General features: G+C 36.5%; 1 long non-coding RNA gene and 1 pseudogene across 1 annotated transcript in view; one reads left to right on the top strand and one right to left on the bottom strand.

Moving 5' to 3' along the window:
- LOC138414082 (uncharacterized) overlaps positions 1 to 25352 on the bottom strand; it is a 209528-nt gene that overhangs the window by 148125 nt on the left and 36051 nt on the right. The window lies entirely within an intron of this gene.
- LOC132425355 (protein FAM204A pseudogene) lies at positions 6451 to 7149 on the top strand (annotated as a pseudogene).

Genomic DNA, 25352 nt, shown 5'->3' with positions numbered 1-25352 from the left:
GAAGTGACCTAGGAGATAAAATAGTGGAAATAACTACTGCAGAGCAGAATAAAGAAAAAAGGATGAACAGAATTGAAGACAGTCTCAGCGACCTCTGGGACAACATTAAACACACCAACATTTGAATTATAGGGACCCCAGAAGAAGAAGAGAAAAAGAAAGGGAATGAGAAAATATTTGAAGAGATTACAGTTGAAAAGTTCCCTACTATGGGAAAGGAAATAGCCAATCAAGTCAAGAAATCACAGAGAGTCCCATACAGTATAAATCCAAGGAGAAACACACTAAGACACATATCAATCAAACTATCAAAAATTAAATACAAAAAAAATATTAAAAGCAGCAAGGGAAAAGCAAAAAATAACACTAAAGGGAATCACCAAATGGTTAACAGCTGATCTTTCAGCACAAACTCTACAAGTCAGAGGGAGTGGTAAGACATACTTAAAGTGATGACAGGGGAAAACCTACAACCAAGATTACTCAACCCAGCAAGGATCTCATTCAGATTTGACAGGTAAATTAAAATGTTCACAGACAAGCAAAAGCTAAGAGAATTAGCACCACCAAACCAGCTTTACAACAAATGCTAAAGGAACTTCTCTACACAGGAAACACAACAGAAGGAAATGACCTACAATAACAAACCCAAAACAATTAAGAAAATGGTAATAGGAACATACATACCAATAATTACCTTAAATGTAAACAGATTAAATGCTCCAGCCAAAAGACATAGACTGGCTGAATGGATACAAACACAAGACCCATATATATGCTGTCTACAAGAGACCCACTTCAGACCTAGGGACACATACAGACTGAAAGTGAGGGGATGGAAAAAGATATTCCATGCAAATGGAAATCAAAAGAAAACTGGAGTAGCAATACTCATATCAGACAAAATAGAATTTAAAATAAACACTATTACAAGAGATAAAGAAGGACACTACATAATGATCAAGAGATCAACCCAAGAGGAGATATAACAATTCTAAATATTTATGCACCCAACATAGGAACACCTCAATACATAAGGCGAATGCTAAAAGCCATAAAAGGGGAAATCGACAGTAACACAATAATAGTAGGGGACTTTAAACCCACTTTCACCGATGGACAGATCAACCAAAATGAAAACAAATAAGGATACACAAGTTTTAAATGATACATTAAACAAGATAGACTTAATTGTTATTTATAAGACATTCCATCCAAAAACAACAGAATACACTTTCTTCTCAAGTGCTCATGGAACATTCTCCAGGATAGATAATACCTTGAGTTACAAATCAAGCCATGGTAAATTTAACAAAATTAAAATCGTATCAAGTATCTTTTCCGACCACAATGCTATGAGACTAGATATAAATTACAGAAAAAATCTGTAAAAAATAAAAACACATGGAGGCTAAACAATATGCTACTAAATATCCAAGAGATCACTGAAGAAATCAAAGAAGAAATCAAAAAATACCTAGAAAGAAATGACAATGTAAACACGACAACCCAAAACCTATGGGATGCAGAAAAAGCAGTTCTAAGAGGGAAGTTTATAACAAATACATTCCTGCCTCAAGAAACAAGAAAAATCTCAAATAAACAACCTAAACTTACACCTAAAGCAACTGGAGAAAGAAGAACAAAAAAACCCCTAAAGTTAGCAGAAGGAAAGAAATCATAAATACCAGATCAGAAATAAATGAAAAAGAAATGAAGGGGGCTTCCCTGGTGGCGCAGTGGTTGAGAGTCCACCTGCTGTTGCGGGGGACACGGGTTCATGCCCCGGTCTGGGAAGATCCCACATGCCACAGAGCGGCTGGGCCCGTGAGCCATGGCCTCTGAGCCTGCGCGACTGGAGCCTGTGCTCCGCAGTGGGAGAGGCCACAACAGTGAGAGGCCCGTGAAATGCAAACAAAAAAAAAAAAAAAAGGAAAAAGAAAAGAAATGAAGGAAACAATGGCAAAGATCAATAAAACTAAAAGCTGGTTCTTTGAGAAGATAAGCAAAATTGATAAACCATTTCCAGACTCATCAAGAAAAAAAGGAAAAAGACTCAAATCAATACAATTAGAAATGAAAACAGAGAAGTAACAACTAACACTGCAGAAATACAAAGAATCAGGATGGATAACTACAAGCAATTATATGCCAATGAAACGGACAATCTGGAAGAAATGAACAATATCTTAGAAAAGCACAACCTTCTGAGACTGAACCAGGAAGAAATAGAATATATAAACAGACTAATCACAAGCACTGAAATTGAAACTGTGATTAAAAATCTTCCAACAAACAAAAGCCTGGGACCAGATGGCTTCACAGGCAAATTCTATCAAACACTTAGAGAAAAGCCAACAGCTATCCTTCTCAGACTCTTCCAAAATATAGAAGAGAGAGGAACACTCCCAAACTCATTCTATGAGGTCACCATCACCCTGATACCAAAACCAGACAAAGATGTCACAAAAAAACAAAACTACAGGCCAATAACACTGATAATCATAGATGCAAAAATCCTCAACATAATACTAGCAAACAGAATCAAGCAGCCCATTAAAAGGATCATACACCATGATTAATTGGGGTTTATCCCAGGGATGCAAGGATTCTTCAAAATATGCAAATCAATCAATGTGATACACCATATTAACAAAGTGAAGGATAAAAACCATATGGTCATCTCAATAGATGCAGAAAAAGCTTTCGACAAAATTCAACACCCATTTATGATAAAAACGCTCCAGAATGTAGGCATAAGGGAACTTACCTCAGCACAATAAGGCCATATATCACAAACACACAGCAAACATCATTCTCAATGGTGAAAAACTGAAACCATTTCCACTAAGATCAGGAAAAAGACAAGGTTGCCCACTCTCACTGCTATTATTCAACATAGTTTTGGAAGTTTTATCCACAGCAATCAGAGAAGAGAAAGAAATGTAGAGAATCCAAATCAGAAAAGAAGAAGTAAAGCTGTCACTGTTTGCAGATGACATGATACTATACATAGAGAATCCTAAAGACGCTACCAGAAAACTACTAGAGCTAATCAATGAATTTGGTAAAGTAGCAGGAAACAAAATTACTGCACAGAAATCTCTTGCATTCCTATACACTAATGATGAAAAATCTGAAAGAGGAATTAAAGAAACACTCCCATTTACCACTGCAACAGAAAGAATAAAATACCTAGGAATAAACCTACCTAAGGACACAAAAGACCTGTATGCAGAAAACTATAAGACACTGATGAAAGAAATTAAAGATGATACAAACAGATGGAGAGATATGCCATGTTCTTGGATTGGAAGAATCAACATTGTTAAAATGACTATACTACCCAGAGCAATCTACAGATTCAATGCAATCCCTATCATATTACCGATGGCATTTTTCACAGAAGTAGAACAAAAAATTTCACATTGTGTATGGTAACACGTAAGACCCTGAATAGCCAAAGCAATCTTTGGGAAAGAAAAACTGAGCTGGAGGAATCAGGCTCCCTGACTCAGACTATACTACAAAGCTATAGTAATCAAGACAGTCTGGTACTGTCACAAAAACAGACATATAGATCAATGGAACAGGATAGAAAGCCCAAAGAGAAATCCATGCACATATGGTCCCCTTATTTTTGATAAAGGAGGCAAGAATATACAATGGAGAAAAGACAGCCTCTTTTCTGGGAAAACTGGGCAGCTATGTGTAAAAGAATGAAATTAGAACACTCCCTAACAACATACACAAAAATAAGCTCAAAATGGATTAAAGACCTAAATGTAAGGCCAGAAACTATCAAACTCTTAGAGGAAAACATAGGCAGAACACTCTATGACATAAATCACAGCAAGATCCTTTTTGACCCACCTCCTAGAGAAATGGAAATAAAAACAAAAATAAACAAATGGGACCTAATGAAACTTAAAAGCTTTTGCACAGCAAAGGAGACAATGAACAAGAGGAAAAGACAACCCTCAGAATGGAAGAAAATATTTGCAAATGAAGCAACTGACAAAAGATTAATCTCCAAAATTTACAAGCAGCTCATGCAGCTCAAAATAACGAACAACCCAATCCAAAAATGGGCACAAGATCTAAATAGACATTTCTCCAAAGAAGATATACAGACTGAAAGGATGCTCAACATCACTAATCATTAGAGAAATGCAAATCAAAACTACAATGAGTTATCACGTCACACTGGTCAGAATGTCCATCATCAAAATATCTACCAACAATAAATGCTGGAGAGAGTGTGGAGGAAAGGGAACCCTCTTGCACTGTTGGTGGGAATGTAAATTGATACAGCCACTATTGAAAACAGTATGGAGGTTCCTTAAAAAACTACAAATAGAACTACCATACAATCCAGCAATCCCACTACTGGGCGTATACCCTGAAAAAACCGTAATTCCAAAAGAGTCATGTACCACAATGTTCATTGTAGCACTATTTATAATAGCCAGGACAGGGAAGCAACCTACGTGTCCATTGACAGATGAATGGATAAAGAAGATGTGGCACATATATACAATGGAATACTACTCAGCCATAAAAATTTACAAAATTGAGTATTTGTAATGAGGTAGATGGACTTGGAGTCTGTCATACAGAGTGAAGTAAGTCAGAAAGAGAAAAACAAATACCGTATGCTAACAAATATATATGGAATCTAAAAAAAAAGGTTCTAAAAAACATAGGGGCAGTTCAGGTATAAGGACATAGACGTAGGGAACGGACTTGAGGACACGGGGAGGGGAAGGGTAAGCTGGGATGAAGTGAGAGAGTGGCATGGACATATATACACTACCAAATGTAAAATAGATAGCTAGTGGGAAGCAGCCACATAGCACAGCGAGATCAGCTCGGTGCTTTGTGACCACCTAGAGGGGTGGGATAGGGAGGGTGGGAGGGAGATGCAAGTGGGAGGGGATATGGGGATATATGTATATGTAATGCTGATTCACTTTGTTATACAGCAGCAACTAACACAGCAATGTAAAGCAATTATGCTTCAATAAAGATGTTTAAAAAAAGAAAAAGAAAAAGAAAACAACCTGGGGAGTTCCCTGGCAGTCCAGTGGTTAGGACTCTGTGATTCCACTGCCCGGGGCTGCGTTTGATCCCTGGTTGGGGAGCTAAGATCCTGCAAGCAGTGCAGCCAATTTAAATAAATAAATAAACAAATAAAGTGAACACATGTCCCTAGCCTTTAAAAAATATATGAATGAAACTCCTGATTATGAAAAATTGAACCTTTGAAATGAGAAATTTCAAAGAATGAATGTCAAAAACTCTATTGACAGATGAATGGATAAAGATGTGGTACATATATATAATGGAATATTACTCAGCCATAAAAAGGAAAAAATTGGGTCATTTGTAGAGACGTGGATGGATCTAGAGACTATCATACACAGTGAAGTAAGTCATAAAGAGAAAAACAAATATCGTATATTAACACATATATGTGGAATCTAGAAAAATGGTACAGATGAACCGGTTTGCAGGGCAGAAATTGAGACACAGATGTAGAGAACAAACGTATGGACACCAAGCAGGGAAAGCGGCAGGGGGTGGTGGTGGTGGTGTGATGAATTGGAAGATTGAGATTGACATGTATACACTGATGTGTATAAAGTGTATGACTAGTAAGAACCTGCTGTATAAAAAATAAATTAAATTAAAAAAAAAAAGTCGAAAACTTCACTAACCTGTGAGGTCCATGGGATTTCACCTACTACTTTCCCCTCTTGCCCCAGGCCTCAGAGACTTTGTGCTGACTGCTCCCTCTGCCTGGAGAACACTGTCCAGATTCTGTCTGACTTTCTCCCTCACTCCCTCAAGTCTGTGCTCAAACGTCCCCTTCTCACGGAGGGCCTCCCTGGCTATCCCACGTAAACCCATATTCTCCGACCGACATAATCTCCTTCCCTGCTTTATATTTCACCATAAAATTTTTCACCATCTAACTTGCTCTACGTTTAATGTATGTGTTTTGGGGGGAGGTATTTGGTCAGTTTTGCTCACTACACTATAACCTTCATGAGGGCAAAGATATTTTTCCCTGTGTTCACCACTGTCTCCCTAACATCTACTGCAGTTTCTGGCACATAGTAAGTGCTCAAAGAATATTTGTCAAATGAATAGTTTAGAAAAATAACTCTGGCTCCAATGTATATTATTTGTCTATTATGACACAAAAGAAATAGAAAAGATATGATATAATGTATCTCTTCGTATTATACCTTCTGGCATCAATATATATCTTCATATTACTAGTTGTATGTTCTCAGCATTTCCTTCCTCCTTTTCTCTCTTACTAATAACCCAAAGACTATTTTTGCCCTCCCCTGATCAACACAGAAACCAAAACAAAGACTCAAAGTATTAACAGGGGTCTTAAGATGGCTGCTGGACGGCCAGCTATGGACCGCAGAAAAGATGTGGAGTGGGCTGCTACCTCCTGGCCTAAATTAAAGTGATGTTGAGTTGAATTCTGATGATGAAGCCACAGTAGAGAGCTCTGAACTTAACTTACAAGAAGGTAAAGAAGATGGGACCATTACAAACACAGAGGTCTCAGATATCCCTACAGATGGACCAAAAACTGAAGCAGAAGCAAATGTAAATGCATATGAAGAGTGTCTCTCTGGAATTCCCTTAAATATGTGGAATAAATTTCAAGAACTGCATACAAAACATTCTGAACAGAAAACCTCAACTTCAAGATCCAGAAAGAAAAAAAGAAAACGCTCCAGAAAAGGTAAATTGAAGAATGAAGAATCTCAAAGTGAACAGTCCTCAAGTGAAACCCAGTGGAAGGAGCTTACTCAGTATTTTGGAGTCAGCGATAGGTTTGACTCCCCTGTTAAAAGGAAAAAAATTGCAAAGTCGGGCCTTGAAAAGAGCATAGGCCAGGCTGTGGAAGAGTGGAACATTGAGAAGGCTGAGGAACTCAGCAATCAGGTAGCTACTCGAGAGCTTGGTGCAAAAATTGCCAAAGTGATTACCTGCCACAACTTTGTAAAAGCCAAAAAGGATGCTGAAAATTCATGGGCTGCTGAAAAAAAGAAGAAACTTGCCTGGGGGTTTGAAGCAAAGAAGAGGTGAGAAACCAAAAGCAACATGGGATATATGTGACTTGCCAGAGTTCTTCAAGACCTTTGAGATTTCACTTGAGTCTTCAGTTGCTTAATTTACTGAAAAGATTTTCCTGTTCATGTTAACTATGTCGGGAAACTGATGGAAATAGAAAAAGATAAGCATAAAATTTGGAAGTTGATTATCAAAAAAAAAAAGTATTAACGGAAATGAAAACAGAAAATTCGGTTGCAATGCACACTTTTTTTCTTCCTGCTCCTAAAGATTAGTTAAGGCCATATTTGTGGGAAGCAGAGAAGAAAGTTCAGTAGTGACTAACTAAAAAAGAAGGAAGGGCTGAGGCCTCAGAAGTAGGAGGGAAGAACAGGACCATCTGAAGGAACACCAAGAAGCTAAAAGGAGCCAACCCTGGGTGGCCCTACACTGCACACTTTGCCCTAAACGGAGAAATGGACCCTTTTTGTGAGGTAGGACATGATGAAAAGCTTCACGCTTCTGATAAAATGGAACCGAACAGAACCACGTAGGAATTTCCCTAATAGATGAGATTTTTTTTTTAAACGAGAAAAATTAAAGAGCAGTACTGACTGCTGAGCATAGAACTGGAATGCAAACATAATTTTCTTTGCCTATAAGCTATTTAATGGCACAAGGAATCTCATGCCAAAGGCTTGGATAAGACAAGGGACCTAATCCACTCTAAGAAGAAAAGCACAGTCAAATTCTCATTAAAGTTAGAATTTTTAATAATTCCTACTATCATTTCTTCTTCAATAACAAGAACTTCTTATATCTTAGTCATTTGATGACCCTGAATGTGCAATTCTGATTATTCCTTAGAACACTTTTTTGTAAATTCTATTCCTAGGACCTCTGCCTCTAGAAAAATTGTCTTCTTATATCCTTGGTGTTGGAAGAGATCAATCTCAACCTGCCAAAGCAGTGGTAATCCCTCAGAGGGCTTGTAAAACAGACTGAAGGTGGGCCCCACTCTCAGAGGTTCTGATTCATAGGCTTGAGTTGAGACCTGAGCATTTGCATTTCTAACAAACTCCTAGGTGATACCAGTGCTGCTGGTCCAGGTACCACACTTTAAGAACCACTGACTGAAGTATGGTATTTAATTTTTAAAGAGTTATAAGCATCTTTGGCTTCAATTAGCTGCTTTGTCTCTCTTATACAACTTGTATCCTTAGTTGCTGGCACAGGGTGGGCTCTCAGTAAGTATTTCTTGAATGAATGAGATAGGCTTGTTTCCAAAATCATACAAAAACAATCAGATATCATTACATCCATATTGAATTTTTTACCAGTTATAAAGATAGAACTTCTACATCATGAACATACTTTGTAAATGAAAAAGATATTTATAGAATAAGGCTTAGTTTTCTGTGTTATTTAATAAGTTGAGACTTTTATTTTATGCCATAAAAAAATAGGTGTTAAAATACTTTCTTTAATTATCCTGAGCTAATGGGAAAGTTGAACTGATATATAAATCATTAACCAAGTCAACGAAAGACTAAATGACATCACTGTTTGCAGTACCAACCCAAGTTTCACAGTAGTTCAGAAACAAAAAAGGAAGGGAGGGTGCAAATACTTGAGGCATCGCATCATATACAGCAATATAGCAAATGTTGAAAACAAAAAAACCTGGGCTGGATCATCACCATATACTTGTCATAAGCTAAGGTTTTTGCACAGATGCCATATTTGTATGCAGTAGCTGGTTAACAGTAACAACATGCAGTAAAGAATAATATTTTATTAAATAATATTTTTAATTTTTTAATATTATACTATGTGATACACAATTACATTTGGGCATTATCAAAAAAAGAGACTGTCATTTGAAACTAATTTGTTTCTAAAAGAGAAAAAAGAAACCAGTAACTATATTGATGACTCAAATGATGGTGCATCATACGCAAAGAATCAAGTAAACAAGTGAAACAAAAATTTAAAAACCCTTTCTACCCTAAAACTTAATACCAGGGATTTATTTTCAGCAGAACCACACCACCTACCACGTTAATTTAATGTTCATTTGAACTTTATTATTTTAATTTGATTGGTATTTAATTTGTAAATCTGTTGGCTTTATAATTATATAAAAACTATAAACACAGAGACGTTATATAGTGTTTTGTGTGTGTACATATTTAAATAATTTTATTTAAAAAAATGTTTACTGATGAGAATTTACTGATGAGAATATTGTCCCTGTAATTAGTTTCATAGTCATTATCCAATGTTATCATTGTCTTAGCCATCTTTCCTATCTCTAATCTTGCCTCTATTCCTTTCCCTACATTGCAGGAATACGCAGCCAGCATGATAGGTATAAAATATAAATCTTATAATGACCCCTTCCTCTGATACACTTTGCAATGGCTCCCTCTTTTTGTCTGGATAAATTCTAAGTTCCCTAAAATGACATAGAACATCCTTCATGACCTGGCTCCTTCTTATCTCTCCAGACTCATGGCTGACATCTCCTCACCTCCACCCGTAGTCACTTGGACCACTAGTGATTCACTATGTTTGTTCTCTTTTGTACAAAGCCTTTGTTTGAGCTGTTCCATCTGCCAAGAATGCTAGTCCCATAATCTCACTGGACTTGCTTAACTCCATGTTGTTCGTAAGACTCAGCCTGGATGTCAATTCCTCTCTAAGTTTTTGCTGATCCCCTCCACAGCACTCTAGATTATCCATAACAATATTCATCACACTCAGTTATTATGTTCTGTTTTCTTGTTTGTGTTCCCCAAGAGTTTGTGGACATTTCTAGAGCAGGAGCTGTATCAATATTAACATTATTGAATTCCTCCCAAAATCTTGTCATACATACACTAAGCAAACTTTTTAAAATATAAGAATAAAACTCAATGATAGAATAAATAGGTCTGAATTTTCTATAATTTTTTTTTTTTTTTTTTTGGCTGTACTGCACGGCATGCGGGATCTCAGTTCCCGGACCAGGGATTGAAACCACACCTCCTGCAGTGGAAATGTGGAGTCTTAACCAATGCACCACCAGGGAAGTCCCATGAATTTTCTATAATTTTTAAATAAATCGAGCCGCTGTCACATTAACCACCACTGAGACCCTCCTCTAGCCACGAGGAAGATTGGAGTGCTAAGTAAATACCTGAAGCCCTTCCCCGATGATGCCTTCACTCCTTGAAGACACTAAATACCCAAGTGCTTGAACTAAGAACTGCTCCACTGTCCCCTGCCCTGGGAGCTCCATGAGGGTAGCAACTGTATTCCACTGCATTTCAGTGCCAAGCACATGGTAGATGCTTAGTAAACATTGGTTGCCTATTGTAACCTAATTATGGTTACTGACAAGCCTTATTTCTGGCCATTAGTGCACGGTCAAATTTAATTCAGACAGCCAACTGGATATTGGTTCCTGAACTCTCAGTGACTCACCCAAATATACTTTTACTCCCCATCACCTTCCCTTCTGTTTTTGTTTTCTTCTTCCTTTGTACTCAACTTCCAAAAACTTAAGACAGATGATGGGCAGAGTGGTTTTGATTTAGTTCTTTGTTTTTCGTTATGGAGAGAAGAGGTAGGAAAGATGAGAAATTTGGAGAAATGAGGATAGGAAAACTAGAAAGACATTTTCATCTTTCCTCCACCCCCCATCAAGCCAATATTAACAGTCAGTGCTAATGTAACCTCTAAATTTCTACTTATAAAAAAAGAAACCTGAAGGGCCTACCAATTATTTGATTACTTGTGAGATATGACCTCCTTGTTATGTGTCTACAATTTGAAGCAATTTGTTAGTGCAATAAATAGGAACTAGCCTAAAATAAGTAAATTAGTTTTTCAGAATAAAAGTAGTAATAATAATACCTTACTCATTTTGCAACTTTAAATATGTGAATATTCATGAAAGGGAATTTTTAAAAGTATTTTAAATAAAAACTGAAAGGAAAAGAGATTACAGACTTGATTTTGGCAGCATATAGATATGGTAGTATAATATTAATTTATCTAAGTACTTTGTAAATTTATTATCCAGATTTCCTTTCTCTTAAACTATCAAGACTAGCTGGTTAAAGGCAAAAACTAAAAATTACTGTTATACTACTTACAAAGAAAGGACCTGGGAAGAGGATTTAATTATAGTATTTGAGAGCAGAAACACTACCCTTAATCACTGTTCATGAATTTGCTAAACTGGGATATTATATGGTAAACACTGTTCAAATCTTTCAAAAGAGATACTATACATTTCTTATTATAAGAAGGTTATGAGGCTTAATTAGTTAATATATGTAAAGAATTTTAAGATGAAATGTTTCCCTCCCTCCTTTCAAATGTCACTGAAATCACTAAACAAGTGACAATCAATACTCCCTTCTTAAAGTTTGCTGTGCAATAATCTAAGTTTTCCATGTTAGAACCAAAATTTGAGCCCCATATCCATGAATAAAAATGTTCAGTTCTTTTTTAAAAAATACCTATAATATTATTCAGATCAATCTGGAGTTTTCAAAGACAAAAAATACCCATCCTAAGAATGATATTATTGAGATTACTGAACCACATTCACTTTCCAGAATTTGATGTAATACACAAATACCCAATTTAAAATTTCTCTACAATGAGAAAAGATTTAGAACAATACAAAATATTTATTATTTATAGAGCAGCTTCAAAACTCCATGTGGTATATTTGTACAGGTTTTTTTTATGTCTCTCTTAAAAGCAATGGGATATTTAGGATTGATTATTCCTGGCACTCATTTTGCATATTTGCCTTTCGACCCTCTGGAATTTGAGGCTACTGGCAAGATAACTATGTATCTGAGTTCAGACTCTGGTAGAAACAAGTGAGAGTCTCGAGTGACAGGCTCTCTCTCTGTGGCAACATCTTGAGGTAAAGATAGCAAATTTTAAAAGTGTAAGAAAATAAGCCAAACCTAAGGGGAAAAAAGCAGGGGAGGAGAGTGGAAATGAGGAAGGCATAGAGTGTAATTCAGAAAGGTTCTGAAGAAGTTCCGTGAAAGAGCGTGAAGCCCCAGAGCAGGTTTCCTCAACCTTGGCACTGTTGACGTTTTGTGCCAAAAAGGTCTTTGTCGTGAGGACTATCCTGTGCATTGTAGGATGTTTAGCAGTATCCTTGGCCTTCACTTACTAAATGCTGGGAGCACTCCCCATCCCACCCCACCCCCCTGCCAGCTTGTGACAATCAAAAATGACTGCAGATATTGCCAAATGTACAAAGGGCAGTGGGGGGGGGGGGCAGCTAGGGGAAATGAGGCAGACAAAATAGTCTCCAGGGACAGAATCTGGCACAAGAAGAGGAGCATCATCGCAAGTGCCTACATAAAACAACCCTTGGGAGCTTTGACTGTGACAATGTAGAGGGAATGGCCAATCAAAGAGTCAGAAATGGCAAATGATGCCACCAAAAGCTATGATTAATTGTATCCACTAGCTGGGGAAAAAATGCTGATGGTAATAGCTGCCTTTGAGTGGCGTCTCCTACCATAAGTACCTGCCTGTAGAAGCTCCACAGCAGATACCTAGCAGTGAGGGTCATGGTAGTCAGCTATATGCTCTTTAATGAAAGGAAGAGTCTAATAGCTTCTTCCAGGAAACTTGATGGGCCTAAATACCAAAAACTTCTTGCAGGCGATTCACTGAGTTTCATTTAATTCATTAAATATTTATTGAGCACTCAGTGTGTGTCAGGCCCTGTGCTGGCTATCAGGAATGCAGTCATGAAAACAGTCTACCCTCAAGGAACTTATGCTCTAGAGAGAAATATAATTACAACAAATCTGGTCTTCAAATTCCTGGTATAGGGTGTGACCCAGTCAGAGAGGATCCCAGTTCTCTACACTGATAACCACCACATAACTAAAACTTCAAAATCATAGTACTCTTCATTACTAAAGAGCAAAAACTGCTTAGCTTGTTTCTCTATTCAAATGCTCTTATTTTTTTTTCTCCTCTCATTTTAAATTTCTCAGCCATTTCACTGGCATTTCAGGCAGCTGCTTTTTCTCCATTTCAGAGCAATCAATATATGAACATTTTAAATAGCTAAAAAGCACTTCAGTTGCAAATGTATTTTTCTGCTGGCAACCATGTGCACGATCACTTGGATTTACATGACGATGCTGGCTAGCCAGTCAGTGAGCCTTCCTGAAAATGCATTTGACACAGTTGATGACCGATGTGCTGTCATTTCTTATTTAGGCCCAGCTGCCTAATAATAGCAAGGTAACATTATTAATAAATTACTGGCATAGCTAGTTAGGGAAAATACAATCCAATTACATATAGTTTTTAATTCATTACAGGCAAAAAGCTCACTGCTTTTCCATATATGACTCCCAGGCCCGTCTTCAGGGGAATTGAACGACACAGCCTTTATAGACTAGTCATTGGTATTCAGAATAAGAAGCAACTGCTTGGAACAGGAAGCACAGAAGCCAGGCATTTGGCAGCATCACACAGAGTTCACTGTGGAAGTCAACCGTCAAAGAGACCAGGCTGACAGTAACTGGCCTCTGTTGCCATGGAAACAGCAGTGAGCTGTGTTAGTAAATAGTTTGGGTTCTCTCACCTGCCAGGATGTAAATTCAGAATTTACTGCTGATTTTTAAGTCTACCATTTGTAAGTGACCTATTTATGAAGTAAATACTAGAAATCACTCTTTGCTTCAGAGGAAATACCCAAACATTCATAAGAAAATCTGAAACTTAAGGTTTCCAAACAAAATTAAATTTAATTGTGCAGAATATCTGACAAAAAAAAGTCTATCTCTTCATTCTAATGGTTGCTTATTTTGCCAAAAACTAGTTCCTAAAAATACACAAATAAAATAAAAATTTAAATGGTAAAGATGTGAGGATAATCCTAACGACTTTTCCAAATTCAGGATAAGGAGTCAAGTCACTTTTTAATTTTATTCAAGCCATAGTTGTATATTTCAAATTGTAAAAAAGCTGTATTTATTTTAAATCTCTCATTCTCACTTATAGCCAAATGAGCTAAGTAACACTGTCTCCTGCCCACTTTTTTTTTTAACATCTTTATTGGAGTATAATTGCTTTACATGGTAAACAATGGTATGTTAGTTTCTGCTTTATAACAAATGAATCAGCTATATGTATACATATATCCCCATATCTCCTCCCTCTTGTGTCTCCCTCTCACCCTCCCTATCCCACCCCTCTAGGTGGTCACAAAGCACCGAGCTGAGTTATTTGTAGTGAGGTGGATGGGCCTCCTGCCCACTTTTAACTCAAACATCCCCTTATGGGAATTCCTCTCTCTTGATAATTACAATAATTATTATCCCTAGTTTACAGATATATAAAGTATGACAGAAGAAAAATGTCCTGACTACAGCAATTCAGGGAAAAAGCCGTAATGCAAGCCTCTAAGTCTCAGCTCTCTTAATCCGTATCTCTTCTAGGTCATTCTGGCTTCATTAAGTGTCTTCTTTCAACTATTTTTCAATTTCATGCTAAATTATATTTTCCCATAAAGTCTACAAGTATAAGAGTTATTCTGGGGTTTTTCTGTGAGAAGCCTACTCCCCCTCATCACCAAATGCTAAAACATGCCCATCACCCTCTTCTGTGATTTCTACTTTCATCAATAAACATTTACCAAGCAAATGTCTGTATATCATGTTGTATATGCTTGGCAAAAGAGTAGATGATACAAAGACGAATAAAACATGTTTTCTGCTTTTGAAGAGCTAGTCTAGTGGGAAAAGCAGAAATATAGATACATCTGCTACAATTTGCTAAGAGCTACAGTAGAAGTAATAGATTAAAAGTGCAATGGGAGCATTATGAGGCAAAAAAGCTAATTTTGCTACCAAAAATAGAAAAGGTCTCACTGAGAAGGTGGTATTTTCATCATATTTTAAAGAATAAATAGGAGTTTATACATGGTAGTTGAAGAGGCAGATACTAAAATATACTTTTCAAAAAGTTAAAAACATTACTCTCATTCATATATAAAATGAGCATGTGTCAAATATTTTTTGACTTACAGAGATTTATATCCTCTGCTAGATAAAATTCATTTTCATTGCCATGAACAGGAATTGTTTGTATTGCTATGAACAAGAATCATTTGCACTGCTATCAGTTTTCTACACTTAACTTCTACCACTAAAGAAGTGTAAAATAGTCTAGTCAATAGAAAAATCAATCAACCCTGCACACCCTTATAGAATCAAAAATCTCCAGAGGATCCTCTAGATAAAATCCAGTAAGCCCATTTCCAAGTCTTTTACAATTTTTTCTGACAGTGGAGGCATTCCAAATTTGGGGGTAAATATGTTAAAAACAAAGAGATATAGAAAAGTAAGTACTTGGATATGACTGAAGATGAGGTATTGGGAGGATAAAGACGTCAATGCGGTCGTGGAAAGAGGTTAAGATTACACTGGAATTGTGGGCTAAGGGTCAAATTGTGGAGGATCTCATATGCTATGCTAAAGAGTTTAGACTTTGCCCCAAAACAGTGGGAAGCCATTGAAGGATTTTGATCCTTAAAGTATCAAGCTAAAAGATATTTTCTGTTTCCTCACTCCTAATTCTGAATTTATTCAAATCTGCAATTCCTACATATATGGCTTGTTTTGGAGTATTTCTTCTTAATACAATATTTATTTTTTTCCTGTTTGTTTTCTAACCTTTAAAAATGTCTCCATTTCTCTCCCTATTTCCATCCATAAATGTTACCCTAGGAAAAAGCCATGTAGATTCTAGAACTCAAGCAACTGTCACTGGATTGTTTTTAAGATTACTCCCTTGAGAAAGATTATGTTTCCATTATGTAAGAATATAAAAATCATTTTCAGTAACTAAATGATAGTTACTCATATACTAAAATTAAAATGATTAAGAATCAAAGAAAAGGTAATTCTGAAACATGATGGTAAAGCAGGAGAACAGATACATGATTTCATTGTTGATTATTTCACATTTCAATAAAAATTAAAATCAAAACTGACACTGTCATTTCTTTTTAAGACAAACAGGAGTCTCTACTAATACTCATTACTTTTAAACAATCAAGTAAATGAAATCAATTTTCATGCCTAATATCACAATTTAAAATATAGTTGACCCTTGAACAACACAGGGTTAGAGTCGGTCACCCTCCACACAGTGGGGAAAATCCACTTATAACTTCACAGTCGGCCCTCCATACCCACGGTTCTGCATCTATGGATTCAAACACAGATACTATAGTACTGTATTTATTAAAGAAAATCTAGGGGCTTCCTTGGTGGCGCAGTGGCTGAGAGTCCCCCTGCCGATGCAGGGGACGCGGGTTCGTGCCCCGGTCCGGGAAGTTCCCACATGCCGCGGAGCGGCTGGGCCCGTGATCCATGGCCGCTGAGCCTGCGCGTCCAGGGCCTGTGCTCCGCAACGGGAGAGGCCACAACAGTGAGACGCCCGCATACCGCAAAAAAAAAAAAAAAAAAGGGTCTCCCTTTATATACCAAGTAATATATGGCTAAGAGACTTGATAAAGTGTGAAGGTTTCTGATAAAAATGTATAGTTTGGCTCCTCTATTAGTAATTTCCTTACAAGCAACATAAATATGATACCAATAGAATGTCAAAGGAGAAGTTGATTCTAAAATTGCTGGCAAGCTGAAAATTCATTGAAATGTTTTCGCCTTTCTAAGCTTGAGTCCTGTTTTTAAAATATCGTTCACTTCCTTGAGGCACTATTTATGATGGCTTACTCTCCGTTGTTATTTTTTTCCTAATTTCTCACTGTGTGATTTAGTGGTTTTTCTTCTCAAGGAAGATTCTTTATTCCTTTCCTGCTATGGAATGCTTTTCATGAAAGCAGCCTTGAATTATTTACTCCATACCTCCTACTGTGGCACAGGTCACATTACTTTTAAGATGGGTTGTTATGTAGGTTTCTTGTGAGAGCCCAAGTCAGGAGCAGGCTCAGAGATACAAAGTAGGAGGAAGCCAAATTCCCAAGTGCTATATCATATAGTTTAGATGATATAGTTTTAAGTTACACACACACACACACACACACACACACACACAATTGTGAGCATTGCACATATTTGTCCTCAAAAACAACATCTCTGAGAACATAATAAAAATAACATATTTATATTCCCTGAATAGTATAAATGTGTTAACAACAAAAAAAATGGCTAAACATTAATAATGAAGCTTAAGGATAAAATAATATTACACAGAAAAAAGTTATAAAATGGAAATCTTAGGCTCTTAATTTTCATTAGCTTTTGTAGATAATCCCAGGTGAATCTCTATCTTTTCTATGATCATGGCTGCACACATTTTTTAAATGACACTGACCTTACATTATGGGACACCCTTGAGATAACTCCTGCATGGAGTTTGAGGACCTCCATCCCCAACATTGCCCCTAAGAAAAACTTTTTTAACTTGCCAAGAGAAAATGAGACTTTAAAAGACTGTGACTAATGATGCCAACTTCTATTCTCCCCCTTTGCAGAGAGACCATATAGTTTAGAGTTTCTGCCACACACATAACAGTAGACACACTGAGGCTCTTTACTTCCTAGATAGGCTGTTCATAACTTTTGCTGTTATAAATTACACTGAATAAATATCCTTATATAATTTTTGATTACACACACACATTCTAGAAGTGGAATTTCTAAACCCAACAGTGTAAACATTTTGCTGTTCCCTTGCTAAATACTGCACTGTCAAATTACCTTCCAAGAATGTTGTACTAGAAAAGTTTCTGCCTGTTAATTTTACTTATATGTATGTATAAAGTTGCTTTCTAAGGTAAGTAAGTAGAAGTGTCTAACTTTGGTAAAGTTATACATTTTCGATGCTGAGACAGATATATCGAACAAGCAAAATTAAGTGTACAGAGATCACTCAGCCTCAAATGCATATTTGCATTAAAATTTCTTCACCTAGGGACTTCCCTGGTGGTCCAGTGGTTAAAACTTTGCCTTCCAATGCAGGGGGTGCAGGTTCGATCACTGGTCAGGGAACTAAGATCCCACATGCCTTGCAGCCAAACAACCAAAACATAAAACAGAAGCAATATTGTAACAAATTCAATAAAGACTTTAAAAAAAAGTGGTCCGCATCCAAAAAATCTTTAAAAAAAAATTTCTTCACCTAGACTTTTGAAAAAACAATTTTAATAACTTCTGATATATACAGAAAAACAAAATTAAATATCAGTTTCTTCCCCAAAGCAATAAAAATTGCACACTTAAGACTTCTGTGCAGGTAAATCTCTACATCTATTCTTTTCTTTTTTTTATTGAAGTATAGTTGATTTACAATGTTGTGTTAATTTCTGTCTGCACCTATTCTTAAATGAGATTTGTTTATAAATTTTCCTTAAAAAGACTCCATTGCTGGAGTGATATCTTCTTAAGAAGTGCTTCTGTATCTCAATAAAACTAGGGGAAAAAAAGAAAAAGAAACACTTCTGTAACCAAAGACTGGTGCTTCTCCTTATCTAAAGTTGACTTTACACTGAGGCTTTAGGTAGCAACACAAATCATATAAAACCAACACCACACTGTCCAACAAAGAAAAACAGGGAGCTTACAAGAGGAAGCACATTGGCATAGCTGACCCTTAGCAATACACACATAAATAGATGGCTTGACTACCACATGCACCAAGAATAACATTTAAATCTAAAAAAAAAATTGCAGTCAGGTGAAACCTGGCATTTATATATTTTTGTCTATTTCAAATTAAACTTAACCAAATACTTTAAAACCAACTTTTTATCAAGGACAGATAGAAAGAAAGTTGACATATAAATATAAATCTGAATTTATCATATGGTCAATATGTACATGTCTACATAAGAATTATCTTTTTCCGTGAAATCTCACAGTAAATTCAGTAAGATACAATCTGTGTGTGTGTTCCTCTCTGTTTCTGTCTGTCTCCATCTCCCTCTCTCACACACAGGCACAAAAAAATTATTAGGTGATATGATTTCCATCACAGTCAAGAAAATAGCCATTCTCTTAGAAAGCAGGAGGAGCAGGCAGATATCATTTGGTTCAGGGGCTGCAAGTTCAAATGCCCAGAGGAGCTATGAAGTACCACAAGCTCGGCTTAAAACAAGAGAAATGTATTCTATCAGAGTACTGGAGGCTACACGTCAGAAATCAAGTTGGGGCCAGAACATGCTGTCTCTGAAGGCACTAAGGAAGGATCCGTCCTTGCCTCTTCTAGCTTCCAATGGTTGCCAGCAATCCTTAGCTTTCCTTGCCTTACAGATGCATCATTCCAACCTCTGCCTCTGTCTTTCCATGGCCTGCTCTCCTGTGTGTCTGTTCTCTGTGTCCAAATCGCCCTCTTCTTTAAAGGACACCAATTATAATGGATTTAAGCCCCACCCAAAACCAGGATGACCTCATCTTAATTCAATTACATCTGCAAAGACGCTAACAAAGTTACATCCACAGATTCCAAGGTGACACTATTCAACCTAATACAGCATCTAATCTATTCAGGATTGATTTTATGAAGATTCTGAAATATCAGTAATCACTACAGAATAAATAAGATTCTAAAATAAATCAAATGAATGTACATATTTCTTACATTGTTTTCAAAGATTATATTTAATGCTGGGTATATGGAGACACCACTAATATTACAACTGAAAAATCAGAGAAAATGCATAATTATAAAAATTTGGCTGATTTTAAGCTGTCTTGCCTCATGTATCTCAAATTATCAGTAGATTTTAATGCTTCAATAATCCATAAGAAGCTAAATAATCAGGCAGAATAAATGGGGAGGAGGAATCAATGATACAATGGCCTCCTCTCTCATTTCCTTGCATTACTTGAGGGGCTTCCTTGATCTCCAACTGTAGTTATTAAGTTATCTATTACTGTGCCCATTGTTAAGCATTACATAAATCAAGTAAACAGATCTATCCCCCAACCATCAGAAGCTTGCAATTTGCAATATTCACATTAATTAACAACTAACATTAGGCTTGCCCTCTGATAGACAGACAAGATCCCTGAGTGTTGGGATCCCACAGCTCTGTCATTATTAGTTGTAGGACCTGAGCAGGTTGCTTACCCTCTCTATATATCACTTCTTCACTTGAAAAGTGAAATGGGACAGCCTAGATTACCTCTAAAGTTCCTTCCAATTCTAAGTGGAAAGAGGGAATGTCTACATTTATTGAACATGTGCATTAGAGAGTGTTTCAGAAGATAAATAGAGGAAGAGACCGTCAACACTCAGTCTTTCGTTCAAAGTTTCAAAAGAATAGCATACTAGATGTATTTCATAACATCACTTCAATTGATGTATTGAAGGCAAGAAAATCTTCGGTTAGAAAATGGGAAATGTATTGTTAGAGGAAGGCAGGTGAGATATACCTGGGAGAGAACAATGAAACAGAGAGGCAGATGAAAGTAAGTGTAAGCTATGGGGCATTGGGGGTGGAGGTAAGTGGGAAGTAGCCATGGCAAATTAGCTGAAAAGGGTAAAAGGGAGAAGCAGGGAAAGGGGCAGAAATGAAAAAGAAAAGAATGGGAATTATACAGAGAAGATATTGAAAAACAGTTTTAGGGTTTCAGAGACAATGCGTTCCTCACACATAGATGAGTCCTCCATTTTAGGAAATTCATGCAAAATAACAGAATAAATACTCTTGACTAAAGGATAGACGGTCCTGAATCATCCCATGGGAAAGATGCGAAGCAATGCAATGACACACTACTATGAGAAACCTGGACGCAGATGTAGGAGGCCCTGCTTGTGCCCTGTACCTCTCCCTCCACTCATCTCTGATTTTTCATCACAGCTGCAGTGAACAGTTCCAAATAAGCTCAGACTCGACTTACTTTGGCAGTATCCTAACTCCAGCAGGTACCATACCTCTTTCTATAATACTTTATGGGCCAAGCCTTCTCCAATTCCAATAAAGACTGCTTAGCATCCCCAAGGAAACACAGCCTGAAATGCTGGAGGGGTTATTGCCCCCAGGGGCAACCTTCAACCAATAGGGGACTGCAGCCACTGCTCCCAAGTGCTTTTGTCTCAAGTCCTTAAGGAGATAACCTGGGATACCTAATGTTTGCCTCTCAGGAAGTCTTGACCTAATTGAGTCCCTACTGCCCACAGTAGAGACTTCTTCTCCCATTCCCCTCTCCCTCTCCCTCACTCCTGCCCTCTGCAATGATCTCTGAAATATACTACTTACACCCAAGTCCTTTTCAATCTCTGCTGCAGACTCAGAGTTTTTGGAAATTTGTCTCTTTCAAGAAAATTCTTGAAAGTAATTTTTCAGTAGTCAAGTCTAAATTTTCAGTAGCAAAATCTAAAGAACAACAGTGATTAGAAGAGGCATGGAGTCTAGCTCTGTTACCAAGTGGCTGTATGACCTTGAACAAGTCAGTTAACCTGTCCAATCTGTGGTTTTCATGAGAGTGTCAAACTAGACATCTTATGATATTCCAATTAATATAGTCTTTAATTTGAAAATGTATCTATCAATCCATAGTTCAGAAATAATGAGACCAAACAGGTAAGATCCTCTATACCTTGTTTGTTGAAATGTAATTCCTCCACAGTCTATTATATTTCAAGACTTTAATGAGAACCCACAGTGATTTAAATTGATTCACATTTTCTGGACTAATGTTTATTTCCCTTCCAAGTTCCCAAATGGTCTAGTACCAAATCAAGTAGAATATCTACATTTATTGCCAGAAAGAATAAGAACTCAGTGCCATAGAGTTTGGGATAATAAAGAACCTATATGGGTTTATTTACTAAACATCCTAATTGTAAACTTATTCTGTAATTCTAAGACAGGTATGTACTGTCTAATTTGTAATATATCTCCTTTTCAAATGAAGCTCTGTAAAGAATTATCAGATAAATTTTAAATGCCACTGTAAATCAACTGTTCATAATTCCATAAAATTATCTGTCTTGATCTATAATAACTAAAATATAGTCCCGAATTAATGCACGTATTTAAACAGCACTATAGCATTTTTTGTGTCATGAGAAACTATTTAGGGAACAGTTTCTGACAATTTTGTTTACTGATCAGAAAAATAGCAGAAAAATTTGCATTTGGTTGTCCTTGAAATTTCCTTTCTGCATCAGTTTCTCACTTCTCAGGAGAATACATCCCTTATATGCGAAAGATTTTAGAACATAATCTGGACAGCTACCACACATTCTGCAGAGCTTCTATTTATGGAACTCAGAGAACAAGGCAGGGCCAAAAAACATGTGAAGTTATGAATTCTAACATAAATTAAACCTGAATAATGCCTATACAGAAGTCTAAGAGCCTTCTACTTAAGTGTGACCTCCTTGTAGAGCTTAAAGGGGAAGAAGAGTCAGTAACTGGGAGGCCCTCCTATGGCAGAACTCAAGTCCACACTTCGTGACTGACTACCTTGTTCTGAGATATCAGCAGCTCTAGCAGAGGTTTGTTGCTTGTTACAGAAGGCTCGTATCAGACAAGAATTACCCTCTATGCTACCACAGCACCTTATTTACGGACCTGCCCTTGGACCCAGAGAAGCCCCGTTCTCTTTCCTGAGGTCAATAATTATGGTTTAGATGCTCACCAAAGTCATTCAAAATTTGAAATATTCAGGTCAGGAATGAGGGAGGTATTACTTTTCAGATTTCAGAGAAAAAATCAGTTCATTTTGAAAAATAACATTTATTATAGCAGGAGATATACCAGAAATTCACCACACACATGTTGGAAAGGAAATGCTCGTAATGAAAGGTAAACTTTCTCTCTGCTCTCTTCTTAATGGTCCCTCAGGAGCAAATCTGTGTAATCTCTGAATCTCTCGATGTGGTCTCACATTTCATTTTTATTAGAAATTCAGGGCAGGCCAGACAAGGCACAAGTCCGAAATAAATTAGAAATAGTGTTTGACAACTCTGTGCCAGACATTAAACTAAGTGTTTTATGTATGTAATCACATATAAACCTCATCAAATCATCCTGAGTACCTTGGAAAACTAATTTGTCCAAGATTATACAATAAGCAAGTGTCAGAATCAAAGTCTAAACCAGATCTATCAGATTTTACAATCATAATCTCTCCTATAACAGACTAAACAAAAACTGAAAATTCGGGGGAGAAGATAATCTTAATAGAAAGGAATTCTACTAATGACATCAAAGTTTCCTGTCATGTCTCTGTGGCATCAGAGCCTGGTCAGAAGATTCTATACAATAGAATTATCAAAAATTATTTTACTATTACATTCAATAGTACTATATTATTTATTATGTATAGAACATGTAAGTTGATTTGGGGATAATCAAGAGAGTCAAACCACCAAAGACAATATACACTGAAAAACATCTGCATGAAAATAATACCTATCTTAAGAGAAATGATCTCCTTTCTAAGAAATTCAAGTGACGTTACAGGGGTATTTCTTTGAAGTAACTAGATTGCAGGACTGAACTATTACTTCATCTGTTATCAACCAATTCTAAACGGTAAAATTGAAAATGTTGTACAGCTTCTCTGTTTGATTGGAAAGTTCATGGCAAAGGCTTTGGAGAAGCAATATCAACATCTGAGCCTAAGAGAAGGGCCATATTATGCATTAGAGGACATAATTTAATGGCAGAACTGACAAGATATAGAGATAATAACCAATATTTATTGATCACTTATTGTATGCCAGATACTAGAACGACACATTCATTATCTCAGGCCATACAACAACTCTACTTCTTATGTACTATTATTATCTCCATTTCATAGAGGAAATGGAGGTTTAATGTGGTCAAACAATACCCAAATCACAAAACTTGTAAAAGGCAGAATCAAGATTTGAACACAAGCAGCAGTTTGTTTTCAGATTCCTTACACCATATTGCCTTCATAATATTTAATATTTGGACTCAACTTCTGATAGTTACTAAAAAGAGATGCTCACTAAAGAAGATGATGTTTAGGCAGAGGTATAATTAGAGCTGGAAAAATATTAAGATTGCCATTTATTTGGGTTTATCCCTCCTCCTTCCTCTGAGGAATTATCTTCTGTTCATTTTGTGCATGTAATAACCAAATAAATTGTTATGGATAGAAGGACATATTCTATCTCCATAAACATAAGAAACTCACATTATCCATAAAATCGATTGCAAAAATTCTATCATAAAGAGTGTCATTAATGAGCCTGTTTTCCCCCCATTTCTTAGTCACTCCCCTTTTTCAGGAATTCTCATCTATGAATTTCTTCCACCTACTTGTAAATCTGAGCACCCTGTAAAACACATATCTTTATTCACACACACACACACTGTTGTCTCTATAAAATTTGCTCTTCATAGCAAAAACTGTGCTTTTTAAAATTCTTTTTTAGTTTATAGCCTGCATAAGCTCTCATACTTTAGCCATTGCACTCTCTGTGTTGTGCATATTGTCTTCTAAATTGCATATTGTTTTGGACAAGGACTTTTACACAAAGGAAATGAGGAGTTCGACTTTGTTTCTAATTTCCAGCTTTCCCTTCATTGTCCTTTTAATTCATCCTTCTGTACCTGTGAGCTTCCAACTAATGCTGCAATTTGAACTGGAAAATACTCCTAAATACACCCTACACCAATAATTAAATAAGTGGGGTTTCACAGAGCACAGAGGAAGAGCAGGTGGTGATGTAATTTAGGAATATTAACAATGATAACCACTAATACCTATGGACTGTACTGGAAGCTTAGGCACTTTTAAATGAAATAACTCATAAAACCATCTTATAAGGAAGGTTACCACGATTGTTCCATTTAAAATAAAAAGAAATTGAGGTACAGTAACTTCTCAAAGTTATTCAAGTAGTAATTAGTGGAGCCAATATTTTGACAGTTTGGCTCTAAAATCAGTTTGCTTAACCACTACACTATGCTGCCTTTCACATTTCATTTACTGAATTAACATTATCAACAAATAGTACTACTAAACAATCTTAGATATGGATGTGGTGTTAGAAACTTCTTAAATTTTGTCAAGACACAGCCCTAATTGCTTATGAGTGTTTATTATTTTTAAAAATGCACGTGCTTAGATCTAGGAATTCAAATAGATTTTAAAAAGATTTGACTGTATCCGAATTTTTAAATAAAATTTGGGGGAAGGTTCAACCTGTTGACATAGGAAGATCCTGAACTTAACTGCTCACGGACACATCGAACTTACAGCTAC

Source organism: Delphinus delphis, chromosome 5, assembly GCF_949987515.2.
Source record: "Delphinus delphis chromosome 5, mDelDel1.2, whole genome shotgun sequence".
In the NCBI taxonomy this organism is placed as follows: domain Eukaryota; kingdom Metazoa; phylum Chordata; class Mammalia; order Artiodactyla; family Delphinidae; genus Delphinus; species Delphinus delphis.
Note: the sequence above shows the minus strand (reverse complement) of the source record. Positions and strands in the feature narration are given on the sequence as shown.